At 44.8% G+C, this 17,357-nt stretch overlaps 1 long non-coding RNA gene across 1 annotated transcript in view; it reads right to left on the bottom strand.

Annotated features, from left to right (window-relative positions):
* The window catches only part of LOC121142662, a 107,091-nt gene that overhangs the window by 30,875 nt on the left and 58,859 nt on the right, over window positions 1-17,357 (bottom strand). The window contains exon 2 of the long non-coding RNA XR_005879688.1: window positions 11,875-12,043. This is a non-coding gene — a long non-coding RNA (uncharacterized LOC121142662). The remainder of the gene's footprint in view (window positions 1-11,874; window positions 12,044-17,357) is intronic.

Here is a 17,357-nt window from a genome sequence, read left to right as displayed (position 1 = left end):
GGAGGCAGAGGCAGACACCCACAGCTGTAAACAGAATTGAACTCCTGGAACCAAGTTGCAAAGAAGAGTGATGACTAAAGGAATCAAGATCGGGCTGGCAAACCCACAGAGGCAGCTGACCTAAACAAGGGGGAACACATGGACCCAAGACTGATGACTGAGGGGCCAGCATGGGACTGATCCAGACATCCTTCCCACCAAACCTGGGTGACAGAGAGGCAATCTGTGGAACCTGGGAGAGTGGAGCAGTATATATTCCTGGCATACAGAAGGACTCTGGGAACCCATACCACATGGAGGGATGCTCTCTCAGCCTGGACACATGAGGAAGAACCTGGGCCCTTCCCGGAATGATGTGGCAGACCCTGAAAATCCCTCATGGAGGCCCTTGCCCTCCCTGGGAAGCGGAAGGGGGGGGAGTGGTGTTGATGGGTTGGGAGGACTGGAGGTGGGAGAGGAGGGGAGGGAGAGGGAACTGAAGTGACATGTGTAAAAGTTAAATAAAAAATATGTGGAAAAAAAACCAATAATCCCACCTCACACCATCTCAGCACACAAACACTCAGGATCATTTTCTTTTCTTTCTTTTTTAAATCAGAAAAAAAATGTTTTTCAATACTTTATATTTGGATCATATCTTCCCCGCACCCAATCCCAGATCCTTCCACCTTTCTACCCACCCAACCTCATATCCTTTGTCTCTATCTTTAAAAAAAAGCAGCAACAACAATAAAAAAACTCTAAAAAAGAGGAATCAAAATGAACAGGCAAAAGACTAGTAAGACAAAAAATGCTCAGACAAAGCAAAATAAGATCTAAAGTTCACAAAATACCACTGAGTTTGTTTTGTGGTGGCCAACTGTTCTTCAGTTTCTGATTCAAACAACACTAGGATTTTCTTAGAACTCAGTTGATTTCTTTTTCTTTGGGGGATAATTGTCCATATTTGTCTGATTTTCAATGTTTTGAGAACTGTGTCCCACCTAATGCCTCTATTTGCTGCTTGTTTATTTATTTATTCATTTTCTAAGCAGGAGGGTAAATCTCCCTCTTTGCATTTTGTCTCAGTACTGTTTTAACTGAAACAAGTGTCTATCAACCACATAGTGTATAAACACAATGAGCATACACATTGAAATGCAAAAGTGAAAACACAAAGTGTACTCACAGTAAATGAAAAAAAACAAATGCACATTTGAAAACAGGGGTCAGGTCAAATAAGTAAATATAATTCAGGGTAGCAAAATGAAAAAGCGTGTTGTTGCAGGGGTTGGACATCTGTAGGCACACGGGGCAGAAATAGAGGTGGAGCACCATTCTTCAGCCCGAGTGCAGGGCAAGGAGGGGGATTCTGAGAAGAGGGCATCATGGCCTCAGTGCCCTGCAGAGACTATTTGTTAGAATGAATGACAGGTGACGCATCATGGTCAATGTCTGAGACACAACTTAAAATCTTTTTAAATTACCTATTTATTTTTATTTTTAGATATTTTATTAATTTATTTTTACATTCCAATTACAGCTTCCCCTCCCTTCTCTCCTCCCATTATTTCCCTCCTCCCATCTGCTCCATGGAGAGGGTAAGGCCTTCCCTAGGAAGTCTACTAAGTCTGTCCCATCATCTAGTTGAGGCAGGGCCAAGGCAACTTTCCACCCCCACATACCTATGTCTAGACTAGGTAAGGTATCTCTCCATGTGGAGGTCTCCTCTAAGTCAGTTTGTACATGAGGCCAGTGGCCTCACATATTTTCCCAGTCATACCATTGTCAATCCTATAAAAAGTAGTCTACAGATTCAATGCAATCTCCGTCAAAATCCTAACACAATTCTTCACAGACATTGAAAGAGCAATACTCAGCTTCATATGGAAACAGAAAATACCCAAGATACACAAAACTGTCTTGTACAATAAAGGATCATCTGGGGCATCACCATCCCTGACTTGAAACTCTACTATAGAGCTATAGTAATGAAAATAGTTTGGTATTGGCATAAAAACAGGCAGGTGAACCAATGGAATCAACTCAAAGACCCCTATATCAACCCACACACCTATGAACACCTAATTTTTGACAAAGAAGCTAAAAATATAAAATGGAAAAAAGAAAATATATTCAACAAATGGTGCTGGTATAACTGGCTGTCAACATGTAGAAGAAATCAAATAGACCCATATCTAATGCCATGCACAAAACTCAAGTCCAAATGGATCAAAGACCTCCATATAAATCCATCCATACTGAGCCTCACAGAAGAGAAAGTGGGAAATACACTTGAACACATAGGCACAGGAGACCACTTCCTAAATATAACACCAGTAGCATAGACTCTGAGAGCAACAATTAATAAATGGGACCTCCTGAAACTGACAAGCTTCTGTAAAAGCAAAGAACATGGTCAACAAGACAAAATGGCTCCCTACAGAATAGGAGAAGATCTTCACCAAGCCCACATCTGACAGAGGGCTGATCTCCAAAATACACAAAGAACTCAAGAAACTAGAACTCAAACTACCAAATAATCCAATTAAAAATTGGGATACAGATATAAATAGAAAATTCTCAACAGAAAAATCTCAAATGGCAGAAAGACACTTAAGGAAATGCTCAACATCCTTAATCATCAGGAAAATGCAACTCAAAATCATCTTACACCAATCAGAATGGCTAAGATAAAAAACACCAATGACAGCTTATGCTGCAGAGGATGTGGAGAAAGGAAAACACTCCCCTAATGCTGGGAGGAGTGCAAACTTGTACAGCCACTGTGGAAATCAATATGATGATTTCTTAGAAAAGTATGGGATCAACCTACCTCAAGACCCTGCAATACCACTATTGGACATATACCCAAAGGAGACACATTCACACCACAAGGACATTTGCTCAACTATGTTCATAGCAACATTATTTGCAATAGCCAGATCTTGGAAACAGTCTAGATGTCCCTCAACTGAAGAATGGATAAAGAAAATGTGGTAAATTTATACAATGGAGTACTACTCAGCAGTAAGAAACAATGACATCCTAAAATTCACAGGCAAATGGACAAAACTAGAAAAAAACATCCTGAGTGAGGTAACCCAAAACCAGAAAGACAAATATAGTATGTACTCACTCATAAGTGGATACCAGACATAAAGCAAAAGATGCCCAGCCTAAAATCCATAACACCAGAGAAGCTTGAACCCTCTTCCAGAAACAGATGGAAGCATATGCAGAAATCCACAACTAATCACTGGGCCAAGCTCCTGGAGTACAATCAAAGTGAGGGAGAAGTGATAATACGAACACAGGAGTCAAGACCATGATGGGCAAACCCACAGAATCAGCTGACCTGAGCTAGTGAGAGATCACTGACTCTTGTCTGACAAATGGGGACCCTGCACAAGACCGAACTAGACTCCCTTAACTACTTAAAATCTTATTGTTGTCATGTGTATATATAAACACTTGCCACGTTTTCAATTCAAAATGTTGATTTAAAATTCAGAAGAATTTCTCCAAAGGAAATTTTGCTCAAATTGGAAGAAGACACCTGCTTGTTAATTATAAGAGAAGATCCTAAAACAAAATATTTTCTGTTTGATACCCAGAGTTAATAGGAAAATAAAAGACAAATAGTAGAACATTCTAAGCCATATCACACAAAATTATTTAGAAACCAAAGGTCAGCATGAAATGGGGATCAATGATGAGATGCTGCCATCACAGCTCAGGCTGACACGTTTGACCTGGGTTCCTGTGTGACTGTGTCCTTATGTCTTCCTATTTCTGTGTGGTCATGCTCCTACACTATCCTGTCCCTATACAGTGTGTGAAGCATAAACAAGAAGAGGGGGGATACCTAAACCACAATGTGGGCCACTCTAACCTGTGTGGTTTTATTCTTGTTAAATCCAATAGACATGAATGAAATTGGAAAGGTCCTGAGCCATCATGAAGGAAATTTTATTTTAATTTCACAAGAGAGATTTTAAAAACTAAATAATAAGCTATGTCTATTGTTCAAATAAACCACAGTTCAATAACCTGTGACTCAGTTGTACAGAGAGTGGTCTCTGTCAAAGTAACAGCAGAATCTGGTGCCAAGAAAGCCAGGCATACACAGACACAAAATCTTGGACTGAAGAGAGAAACTTCCTTTTACTCAATACTGATTCAAGATCAGAATCAGAGTCATGATTATGATTTACTAAGAAAATAACTCACCCGAAAATTTGGGGATGGTATCAAAACTTTACTTGGGTTAAATTTCATTGCTCTTATAACTAATCCCTTCTTTTAAAAAATACAAATTAAAATGAGCATTAAACCTAAGAAATTAGAACAAGTCCGGCTCCTAACCAACAGAAAGCAGGAAGAATTTAATTACCTCAAAAGCAGAGAGTACTGGCTCGGGAGTGGAATGGTGTGGAATAATTAAGTTCAGGATTCTTTGCTCAGGAAAGGCCAATCAGATGGAGGCATCCCGTCAATTCTAATTGAGAGCAGCAACTCAGCAAAGAGACGTGAGATACAGGGACTCCACAGGCTGAGGGGGCTCCGTGTTATTTATACACAAAACACGTGTAACTAAAATTGGCCATTAGGGGGGCAGATACAAATTGCACAAATTATCCAAGAAAGAAAAAAAAGTCAAGTCTGGTGATAGCCGAGGGGGAAGAGTCTTAATGATGATGGCTCAAGAACAAGAAGCCAGGGACCAGTTCCCTCCTGCAAGCACAGAGTTCAGGCAGGTCTGCCATCCTGTGTGAGGGCATATGGAGCCCTCTCCCCGTGGCCATCAACCCTAGGCCTCAGTCTGGCTCCTGTTGCTACAGCTGAATACCACACGTTAGGTAATTTGTACGAAGTAACAGTATCCTGGGCATAGATCTGAAGGCCCAAGAAACACAAGATCAGGCAGATATCCAGTAAGATCAGGATGGAGGCCCTTGTGGAGACTAGAATCTATAGCACAGAGTTTTGTGTGGGAAGACCTTCTAAAGCCACAGCCCCTTGGACCAGAGGCCTACTCTCTCAGCCTCGTTTAACCTTGGTCACCTCCTCAAAGCCCCAGATCTTAATAGCACATGGAGAAGTAAATTCTACCCAGATTCTTGTGGGGACATAAAGATCACAGGCCCTGATCAGTCTCAGCACCTGAGGAAATCAGGGGGTTCTGTGCCATTCACCAACACTGACTTGTTAGTTCTCTGTCACTGTGATAATAGTCCATAGTCAGGGCAACTTAAAAGAGGAAGGGCTTATTTGTGCTCACAGTTTGAGAGGATTAAGTCTGTCATGGTAAGGAGACATTGAAGCAATCAGCACCCATGGTGGCAGAAGCAGGATGCCGATGGCTCATATCATGAACCATGGGGGAATGGTTCAAGTTGAGCTAGAGGGAATGAACTAGAAAATGGTGCCAGTATTTAAACTCTCAAATCTGTCCCCCCAGTGACACATTTCCCAAGACCATAACCCCTAAGCCTCCCCAAATGGCACCACCAACTGTGGGCCAGCTATTCAAATGCTCAAGCCTGTGGTGGACACTTCTCACCCAAACACTCAGACCCTCCCTGCTTCTGTAAGCAGGTAGTACCTCCCCAGGACTCTGATGAGAGCCCAGGAAGCCAATGATCAGGAGCCTGACTCTGTGGGATGTGCCTAGGAATCTCAGGAGGACTGCCCAAATCCAGTCTATCTAGGTTCTTGCCCTGCGTGGTCCCCATGAAGAGCTCCTCGTGCCCAGAGCATGTCAGTCTCATGACCTCTTAGGAGCCCCAGATTCTGAGTTCCCCCAACATTGCCACTTGAAGAGTCCTCTGTCCTTTGTTAGTACGTTTTATGTCTAATGGGGTTCATCATATTTTACAATTTTGTCCAAGCTACCTCGTTGTGTCCTCTGTTCACTATTTGATTGTAGAGGTCATAATTTTTTTCTTAAAAATTTTAATGTGGATGTGTGGTGTACTCACGTGCTCACATTCAGGTCTATGCTTGTGTGTGTGCAGACACATGTTTGATGTCAAGTGTCTTCCATGATTTCTCTTTATTTGTTCATTTTTGGAACCCAGAGCTTACCATTCCAGCTAGATTATCCAGCCAGCAAGCCCCAAGGATTCATCTGTCTCTTTGATGTTGGGATTATAGGTATGCAGACTGTGCCCAGCTTCCCCCCAAAACCACACAGTTTGGGGAACTAAAAGTCAGTTTCTTTAGTCTCTGTACTTACACAATACATACTTGACTGATTGAACCATCTCTACAGCATCTAGTTGCATTTTTTCTTACTGAAGGACACATGTACACTCATTTTACTTGAACAATACACACACGTATGCATAGATATATAGATAGAACTGAAGACACAGCAGAGATAAACCTTAAACATAATTCATCTCTGTCTGCCAATGCATTTGCAAACCTAGATTAAATAGATTCTAAAAAGAATGCAAAAGCTAGCTGTAAAATGCATAAGGAACTTGAAAGAGCTACTACTGACTGGAGAAATTCAAATTATAACCAAGGACTTCCCTCTTCAAACACTCTGGAAAAGAGTACAATAAAATGGAAATCTACCAGACTTCAAAGGACAGACAGTTCCTGAAACTGGCTTTTCCAGAACATGTATGTGGAATCATATCTTATCACAGAGAGAGCGCGGGTAGTTGCTTTAAAAAGGGGACATTGGACACTTCAAAGGCAGTGTGTCTGCACTCATCTCCTGCTGCTAGAACAGAGAACCACAAGCCTCACAGCTTCAAAACAGCACAAATCTATTGCCTTGTAGTTGAAATTCTGCAGGTCAAAAGTCCAAGGTGGGTCTAGTCAAGTTTAAATCACGGTATGGGTGATACTATGTCCTCCTGGGCTCCGGGGAGAATGCATTTCCCATCTCTCCATCCCCTGATCCCTACCTACTTTCAGCAAAACCAACTGTGGCTCAAGTCTTTCCTGTCTTTCTCTCTGTCTCCCTCTTCTACTTTTAATGACCCTGGTACTGATGGAAACTGAATAACTAATTAGTAACTGCAGTTCTATTTTAACCTGAGTTTCTCTTTGTCACATTAAAATGCATAGTCACAAATTTGAGAAAGAACAGCCTGAGCATCTTCCAAAAAGTGTGACTATGCCTAGTACATTCCACATCAGGACTTTCTGTATCTGCCATCATTTATCAGCAGATTCCATAGAGCAAAGCAACCAAATAACTGTTCTGATCATGGGCAGACTTGCCTTCTTTTAATTACTCCTTAAACACTGAAGGAAATCATCAATTCATAATGCCCTTTACAGGCATAGTAGACATTATAAGCAACCTAGAGATGTTAATACTCAGGGGCTGTGCAGATGCTACTCGCAAACACCTTGTCATTTTATACACAAGGCTTGAGCACTCTGGTCCTGAGACCCACACCCTGTGAATACAGAAGGATAACTTTACTATAGTCTAAAAACACACAATCTCTATATATTCAAATACCTCTATATGTTTACATAAGCCATAAGCACACATAACTTCTGTGTCTGTGTGTTTGTCTTTCTCTTCGAGGGAGGTTTGTGATTTTAATTTTTCTCTGTGTCCTCTTCTCTATTTCCTGACACATTCTCTCTCTCTGTGTCTCTCTCTCTGTCTGTCTCTCTCTGCCTCTCTGTCTCTATCTGTCTGTCTTTCTGTCTCTGTCTTTCTGTCTTTCTGTCTTTCTGTCTCTGTCTCTGCCTCTCTCTCTCTCTCTCTCTCTCTCTCTCTCTCTCTCTCTCTCTCTCTCTCTCTCTCTCTCTCTCTCTCCTCATTGTATGCTAGGAACTAGCTGCAGGTTTAACTCAGAACACTCTAGAAATAATAGAGACCCTGAAAACTAGCAACTGTTACTGGCTCCCACATGGAGTCATGCCCTGCGTTGGCACCCATGGCAGACGGTCCTGACAGGATGGCAGGAGGAGCACTGCTCCCTTCTGCGTTTTCTGGTGCCATGGCGGAAACTGCAGGTAGGAGGCTTTCATTAGGAGCAGTCTTACTTAATTAATCTCTCATTACTGGGCAAACCATGGGAAGGATGGGCTCCACCAGGAAAACCATTTGCAGCTCTTGTCAATTTGCTCACTCTGTGAGCAGTCCGCCCAGTAAATCAAATGCTTGCAAGTGCAGTGCACACAGCAAATAATTAAACTGTCCATAAAGGCTGCTGAGGTCTTCACAGAGCTTAATTGTGTGTGACTCAGCAGCGAGGCAGGGTCTACTGGAGCCAGGAGATGATCTGGCATTAGCCAACTGCCTCCCCTGCCGGTGGGACTCAGGGCTGGCTGTGCCCTCTGAATGTGCCTACAACAGAAACAACCAGTGAGAGGCCAGTGAACCTGTGGAAGCCACAGTTCAAAGTTAACCCAAGTCCATCAGCATCTACCTCAAGCTTACTCCTCCGTGGCAAGGCTTTAGTATCTTCAAGAAGAGATGCTTTAGAATCTGTATCTCACCTTTACTTCATCCCTTTCCTGGAGCCTGTGAAGTCTGCCTTCTGCACCTGCCCCTTGCCTCCCTAACTCCTGTCACTGTATTCCTGGTCTGTAGCCTCTGGCATCATCCACAGAGGACTCCTTGTTTAGGGCTTCTCTCTTCACCCCCAGGCACTCAAGTCCTCTGGGATGCATCCTTACTGGTCTGTTTCCCCCACATCCCAGAGCTGTGAAAACGGTCACCATCCAACCATGTCTTACCAAGCCTCCTGCCCCAACTTTCTGATTAGGGCTCTCTCAGTCCCTAGTCCTTCACCCCACAGAGGGCAACATGGGTGTCTGTCCCCACCATATCCCACCCAGGCTCAGATCACCCTTGGTACTCAGCAGACCTCTTAGCAGGAGAAGCCACCCACAGGAAGACCATGCTCTGCCTCTCAGACTCAGAATCAAGAGAGCTGGGCATGGCCCTGCGTGGCCATTAGTGTCTTCATTCATTCATCCAATTTTGTACAAAACTGCAAATAGAGTAGGCACTAAGACACAGTCCATGGGGTCTCTAAGCCCATCAGACAGACATAATCTATACTGTCCACTACTAAGTTCACTGCTGTTCAGTGAGCATTGGTGAATGAATGAATGAATGAATGAATGGATGGATGGATGGATGGATGGATGGATGGATGGATGAACAAACAAACCAACGAACAAACTAACAAACTGAGGAAGATAGATCTCAGTAAAGGTGCTGGGGGAGACTGGGAAGGATCTGATTCCAGTTGTAGGGCCTAAGCAGACATGTTTGGAGCTTCAGTAGAAAATAAAATCTACCATGGTTAAAGGGATGAAGAGGGATAAAAAAGGGACAGGACATGGAGTGGACCAGGCAGCTGCAGTTGTATGTACAACTTGAATACAAGACCAAGGGTCCCACCTAGACACGGTTTTCACAAGATCCCAAAAGAACTGGCTATAAAATACAGCGTTCCCTCCAACTCCTCCCTGATCTCTTCCAATGAAGACTGAAGACACTCACACCATGAGGATGGTGTTAGCCACAGAGGGAGTGATTTTAATCTGAAAAGTGTTTAGGAACAAAGTTAGTGAGGGAATCCAGGGCTGAAATGGAGGTGGCAGTGCTTGGCCAGTCATGCAGAGGAAGCTGGTGGTAGGTTACAAAAAGCCACAGTTACGTCCTTAAGAGTACTGGCAGGAACGACAATTTATGCTGGAGAGGATGTGGTAAAAGGGGAACACTCCTCCAATGCTGGTGGGAGTGCCAACTTGTTCAGCCACTTTGGAAATCAGTATGGAGATTCCTCAGGAAAATGGGAATCAATCTACCACAAGACCCAGCAATTCCACTCTTAGGCATATATCCAAAAGATGCCCATTCATACAACAAGGATGCCTGTTCCACTATGTTCATAGCAGCATTATTAGTAATATCCAGAACTTGGAAGCAACCTAGATGCCCCTCAACTGAAGAGTGGATAGAGAAAATGTGGTACATTTACACAATGGAGCACTATTCAGCAGAAAAAAAAACAATGGAATCCTGAGATTCACAGGCAAATGGATGACACTAGAAGAAACCATCCTGAGCAAGGTAACCCGTCACAAAAAGAGAAACATGGCATGTACTCTCTCATATATGGATTCTAGACATAGATCTGGGGAGTGCCAGCCTACAATCCCATGGCCATAGAGTCTGGGAAACAGAACCTTCATTCAGTGGCTGATGGCAGACTCCCATGGCTAAGCACTGAGCTGAACTCAAGAAAGTCAGTAACAGAGAGACTGATGACCAAAGGGATTAAGACTGGGCTGGTTTAACCCCCAGAAACAGCTGACCTGACAAGGGTTAGCTCTTGAATCCCAGACTGATGCCTGGGAATCCAGCATGGGACTGATCAAGACCCCCTGAATGTGGGTGTCAGTGAGGAGGCCTAGGTAATCTATTGAGCCTTGGGCTCAATATTTATCCCGGGTATACAAATGGACTTTGGGCTCCCATCCAACAATGTGAGATGCACTCTCACCCTGAACTCTTGGGGGAGGGTCTAGGCCCTGCCCTGGATGAAATGACAGACTATGGACATCCCCATGGAGGGCCTCACCCTCCCTGGGGAAATGAGGGGATATTTGGGGGTGAGGGCACGGGAGGAGGGGAGGGAAACAGAGAGGGACCTGGAACTGACTTGTGAAGCAGCCCTGTTTCTAATTTAAATTTAAATTTAAAAATAAATAATAAAAAAAGAGTACTGGCAGGTTCCCACCATGGAACAGACTGATGCTTGGGATACTCTGAGCTCCATCATGTGGGTTGGTGCCCAGGGCTTTAGCTCTGCAAGGAGTTTGGTCTATTCAAAGGGATTTGAGATGCATGTGCAGACTGTAGACCAAGGCCCACACTGTGGGGCGAGACCACCCACTCAGCTTTCAAGGACAGACTGAAGAGTAAGCACACAGATGTCGAGTGGGTGGTCCAAGAGGGGCACCATGAGGGCTGTAGATTAGGATATGAGGGAGGAGAGAGGAAAGGTACGGGAACTCTAAGAAGGGATGACATGGTCTACAGTGGCAAACATATGAAATGAAAAGCACCACTGTCACACATCCCTTCAACATCCACTGCTGGATAGGCCCTCTGCCATGCTGAAAACCATTAGATTATATTCCTAAAGCTAGCCGCCAAGGTCTATTCCCTTATTTGGCCACTTCCTCCTCCTAAGGCTGACTACCAGGATTGGAGGCCAGCAATCAAAAGCCCCCTTTGGTTCACCTAATTAACATACCCAATTAAAATTAAACCTCATCATAACACGGGGTTTCCACCTTTACCTTTATAAACCACCATTGGCCTATGGACCATGTCTGTCTCCTCTCTATGCATAGGCAGTCCTTTGCCCTCTCCCATCCAGGACAAACATCCCTTCCCCCACTCCCTTGTTTACTCCCCCTTTCTCCCTAATCCTCTATCTCCTGTCTTTGTCTCTTATTCTCTGTCATTTGTCCCTCTGGCCTTTGTGCTGAGAACTTGGTCTTGGAGTGTCCTGAGCTGATACTGGGCCTTACAGGTGTCACTCGTGTGTTAATGAGTGAGGGGAAGGCTCCAAATACCCTCTGCCCTGCCTTCTGGAAGCCCAGAGAGAGTAAGAAGGGTTGGAGCAAAGCCATGGATATTTGGGGAGTGGGAATGAACTGGACTTGTTTGTAGACAGTGAAAATTGAACCAATAAAAAAAGAACTGTGGGAGCTGGGTGGAAGCTTCTGGACAAAGAAATGATGACACAGCAGCAAAGGAAAGATCTCAGACCCCAAGAGAAAGCACCTTGAGGAGCCTTTAGACTAGGACTGGGTGCTGTGGACAGTGATTTCAGGAAGCTGTGGAGTCTCCACACAAGCCCTGGGAGGGCAGCTCATACTCACAGTGCATCCATAAGGAACACCTCCGTGCAAGCACTTTCCGGGGGGCAGTTACTGAGCTCTCTGTCTGGCACATGACTGAAGAAGGGTTGAGTGATGTCCCTGCTCTTCACAGAGGGTCTAGAGTATAGGCTCTGAGGTAGCAATTTCCTTCAGATTAACACTTTCCCTCCTGGAAAGAAGGAGAGGTGGTGAGACTCACAAACAGACTTCAATAAGACCAGGAGAGCAGAAACATACAAGATACTCAAAGACTCTCCTCAAGATTATAGATGCAAACAACTTCTGGGCAGAGGAGACTCTCTGACCACCAGCTCAGCTTCCTGGGAGAGAGTCTCTTGCCTGGGGGCATGCCTGTGAGTAAAGCAGAAAAGTCTGAGGACACAACTTTCACGAACAGGCATCAAGGTTGGAGTGGGCTTCCAGGCCATCCATCTACCTTTGGGTCATCCGTGCTCCCGTAAACCCCAGTGAACTCACTGGCTTGCCAAGCAGACTCATTCCTTAGGTCTGTCGCTACTTTCTGTCTGGGACAAATAGACATTTCTCTACATCTCATCAGGAAAACTTAGCACAACACATGGTCTGGGTCCGTGGGAGCTAACACTTCAGGTGGGTTTACTTTACCATGAGCATCACAGCTTCCCAGAGAGGCCGCACAGCCATATGCTCTGGTGAGGACCCGCCATCTGCAGTCTGCGGGTCTCATTTCAATAGGTAATTGATTGGGTGTGGGCCCACTGCCACTTGAGAAGAGGCCCAGCCTCGAGGGAGGGCCCACCTGTCTACGGCAGCGAGGGTGGGTTTTCCTGGCTTTTCAGGATAATTGAGTGTGACATCTGCTGCTGCCAGACACCAACACCTCCAGGGTGGGCAGAGAAGGGCTCTGTTGCCAGGCATCTGTCTGTTACCTCTAGGAGAAGTTTCCTAAAGTCCCAAATCCAGATGAGTCACAGTGACGGCTTGAGAACGTTCAGCCCCACGCCCTGGAACTGAACTCAACTGTGTTCAGCTCTTGAAGATTCCCAGTACAGATGCCCCCCTCCACTGATGGCAGGAGCATGCCCTGCTCCTGCGGCCCTCACCACCACCCAGGACAAAACATTTTCATACACAAAGGTAACCCCGCCTGTGAGCTGCCCAGCCCTGCAGTCCCTGATCTTCTGCTATCGTGTTTAAGTATTCAGGACTCTTCTTGTACATTAATTCATATAATATCCTGTCCTTTGTTTCTTGCTTCTTCACTCAGAGTAATGTTTTCTAGGCCCAGCCTTATCATGGCATGTGTGGAGGCTCAAATACTCTTAATGATGGATACCCTACTGTATTCCAATGAACACTCACCGAAGCATATTCCACACAACCCAAATGTGGAGGTTCTCTGGATATCCAGTGCCAGGCAAGGGAAGCACTGAATAAAGGCAAAGTTAGCACTTTCTCTGCAACTTCAGGTCAAGTGTGATGATGCATACACACCATTAATTCCCCCACAGTCAAGAGTAGGGAGGCAGAGTCTGGTGGATCTCTGTGAGGTCAAGACCAGCCTATTCTATATATTGAGTTCTGGGACAGCCAGAATGGACAAACAAACAAACAAACAAACAAAAAGCCAGATTCACTTTATTCTTGATTTTGTGCATTCTTGTGTGTCTGTGTGGGTATATGTGAGTGGAGGTGCCTCTGGAGGCCAGAAGAGGGCGCCAGCACGCTGGAGCTGGAGTTATGGGTAATTGTGAACCATCTGACCTTGATGCTGGAAAACTTAAGTCCAGGTCTCTGCAAGAACAGCAGAGACATTAACCACAGAGTCACCTTTCCAGCCGCAGTTGGTATTGTTAATAGACATTGAAGCAGGAGCTAGCTCACTGTAGAAAACATGAGGAAAGGCCCCATAATGAAAGCTTCATACAGGTCACAAAAGATACAGTGAAAACCACTTAAGAAGATTAAATAAGAGACCTTGCTGCTACTGAGAATGATATCAAAGCTTAAGAAGAAAAAAGGGACTATGAGAAACAAGTTTAGGACCAGCTTCCAAGAAGCTCCAAGAAACCTATGCAAGGCCCTGTTACCTTTTCACAATTCTTCCTTCTAACACGGCCAATTGTAATGAGATAAATTGTAAGTAAGAACATGTAGGCAGCCTTTTCTTTCTCGCCTACCAGTTCCCAAATAACCGACGTAGAGACTTAAATTATAACTACTCAGCCAATAGCTCAGGCTTGTTACTAGCTAACTCTTAGATTTTATATTAACCCACATTTCTTTTCTATGCTTTTCCATGTGGCTTGGTACCTTTTCTCAGTATGGTATGCCCATCTTGTGTCTCTCTGCACCTGCTGGCAAGTCCTCTGACTCTGCCCTTCTTCCTCCCAGCATTCTCAGTTTGGCTCTCCCGCCTAACCTTATCCTGTTCAGCTACTGGACAGTCAGCTTCTTTACTAAACCAATCACTGAGACATGTATTTACACAGTTTAAAGGGATGTTCCACAAGGACAGTTTCTAAAAGACTCCCATTTATGTCAGGAAAGAGACTACCCCAGATACCTCAGACTGTCCCATAGACTAGGAATTAAATGAGGTAATTAAGAAAGACTACAGCTATATTTTGATAGCTGTAGTAAGAATTGACTTTATGGAGAAGTTACAATCTGGCCACATGAAAAGATTTTATCCTAAGAGCCAGCAGAACCCAGCAAAGTCCAAGACCAGCAAGACCTCCAAGGTTGGCACCACCAGAAATGACAGCTCAGGCTAATGACTTGTACACAGGACAAGGTCAGTCATTAGCACAGTAATAGGAACAGACAGAAGGGGGTTTCAATGCATGAATACACCCCTAGCTGGGTGGGCAGCACATGCACAGTTTTTGATCATCAGTTCATATACATGCATGTGTGCATGTGCGTGTGTATGTTACACACATGTGTGCATGCATGCAATGTGAATACAGGTACTCATGATGGCCAGAAGAGGACATCAGCCTCAATTCTTATTGTCAGAAAAATTTGCAGAGTCTAATACCCCTAATTAGCTCAACCTGTGATATGCCCAGAGAATTAATTTTTCTTGATAGAAATTACTCCAATGGTTCTCAACCTTCCTAATGCTGCAACCCTTTAATACAGTTACTCGTGCTGTGGTGTCCCCATAAGATTATTTTTGTTGCTACTTCATAACTATAATTTGTTACTGCTATTAATCTTAATATAAATATTTGATAAGCAGGATATCTAATATCCTGAAAGGGTCATTCAACCCTCAAAAGGGGTCACAACCCTCATGTTGAGAACCACTGCCCTAGATAAACATCTCACTGAGTTTTCCTCTCTTGAGAACTCTTTCTGCCCTGGGGAGTGCCTCTCACTTTTCCATGATTTCTATTAATAACCCTTGCTTTCGTTTTGCTTATGCATACGTCCAAATCATTTTTATTCTTCTCTCATATATTACATCCCAACCACAGTTTCTCCTCCTTCCTCTTCTCCCAGCCCCCCCCCAACCTTCCCTCTTCCCCAGATCCACTCCTCCTCCTTTCCCTTCAGAAAAAGGCAGACTGCACTGGAATACCAGCCAAGTGTGGCATATCAAGTTGTAATAACGACTAGGCGCATTGCCTTATATTAAGTTTGGATGAGGCAACCCAGGAGGAGGAAAATGGTCCAGAAGCACACAAAAGAGTCAAAGATAGCCCCTGCTCCCACTGTTAGGAGTCCCACAAGAACACCAAGCTACACAACAGTAACCTATATGCAGAGGACCTAGGAGAGACCTATTCAGGCTCCCTGATTGTCACTTCACTCTGTGAGCCCCTATGAGCCCTGGTTAGCTGATTCTGTGGGACTTCCCTTGTGGCATCCTTGACCCCTCTGGCTCCTACAATCCTTCATCACCCTCTTCTTCAGGATTCCCTAAGCTCCACCATACATTTGGTTGTGGGTCTCAGGCAAACATATCCACACATTTAATTTCCATTTGCATGACAAAACATACTTAAGAGGCATTCTCTCAGGTAGGTTTGAGGTGACCATTGAGTATCTGGCTTCATAAGCTCCTGGGTCACACCTGTTTGGACTGAGAAAGGTCCTATCATTTTCCAAAACTGCATCTATAGGCAGTTACTGTAAACTAGGTGGTAGAATCCCAAAGAGCAAGCACCTGAGTCCCTCTTCAGGATGCCCTCTGCAGGTAACTCATCAAGAACCCAGCCAGCCAGCACAGCCCTGCAGTCCCAAAACACTGGTACCCAGCATTGAAGACCCCCTCCCCTGACACTTTCCAAACGAGAGCTCTACTCTCCTCCCACTCACATAATGCTGGCTCAAGAAGTCCAAGGAATGACAAGCATCATTTCCCAACTCCTTGAGATGCTCTCAGTACCCCTGATGCCTGGAGTTGGTTCTTGCTGTATCGCTGAGATGTTGTCATTGGTTTCTTCTGGCCTAGATTTCATTTAAAATGGACTCTGCTAGCCATGGGCATCACAGAGTATCTAGTTGTATGGTCCTGACATACAACTAGATAGTACCCTGTGGTCTCTTGGTTTTAGCTGAGAAAAATAGTACTTTCCCTTCGGGTCTTCCTTCCTATGTCTGCTGGTCCTCTGTTCAGAAGCCCCTGTCTCTAAGGCTCTGGTTTTAGAGACACTATTAGAGGACTCCATACCATGCCTCACTGCGTCCTTCACATGAAGGACCATATTCCCCACTCTTCACTGGCTAGCAGACAAGATGGATAGAGCTCAAAGGAAGATTCCAGGAGTCCCTTGAGGCTGGAAACAAGTGTGGTCACAAGCTGCCACATGGGACTGTACAAATATAACTCTTGCTATATGAAGCCAGGTGCTGTCCAAGATGAAATGGCCACATACTTATTTAGGAGCACTACCCACCCCGAGATGAGCTGGTACCAGGCAGTACAAAGACCTTGAGGCTGATCACATCCTTAGACCTCTTCTGAGGGGCTCTGAAGACAGAGGAGCCTGTGGAACCCAACTCCACCTGGGGTCATGTTTCAGCTCAAGAGGGACCAGAGCCTACACTCTAACTGGGAGCTCCTGGAATGGGTGGCCTGACTAGGGAACCTAAAAGGGGATGGGCCAGCCTTGTGAAGATACCAGAGCTAAGGCTTCAAAAGGCCTATGCCCAACAGGAAGCACTGAGATGGCATGTTGTGGCTCCTTCTGAGCTGTGCCACTGGGGTCCCAGAATACAGGTCAAAGGAGTCCTCAGGGGCTGCCTGGAGGAGGCACAGAGACCAACCTTCTGCTCTCAAGTCCCTTGGATTTGGAGATGTGCTGGGATGGCTCACAGAAGACGTTAGCCATCAGCTCTTTCCCGATGACAGCTAGCCAGTCATCCTTCAGTTTAACTGGTTGCCTACAACCCTTAGACTCAAGTCCAAGAGCATTGCCTGGTGGATCGAGCACGTTCCCTCTGTGTTTCAAGTTTATTTCAGCCTAAATTATTAAGCATATTGCTTAATA

Source organism: Mesocricetus auratus, unplaced genomic scaffold (genome assembly GCF_017639785.1).
Source record: "Mesocricetus auratus isolate SY011 unplaced genomic scaffold, BCM_Maur_2.0 Super-Scaffold_100010, whole genome shotgun sequence".
NCBI lineage: Eukaryota > Metazoa > Chordata > Mammalia > Rodentia > Cricetidae > Mesocricetus > Mesocricetus auratus.
Note: the sequence above shows the minus strand (reverse complement) of the source record. Positions and strands in the feature narration are given on the sequence as shown.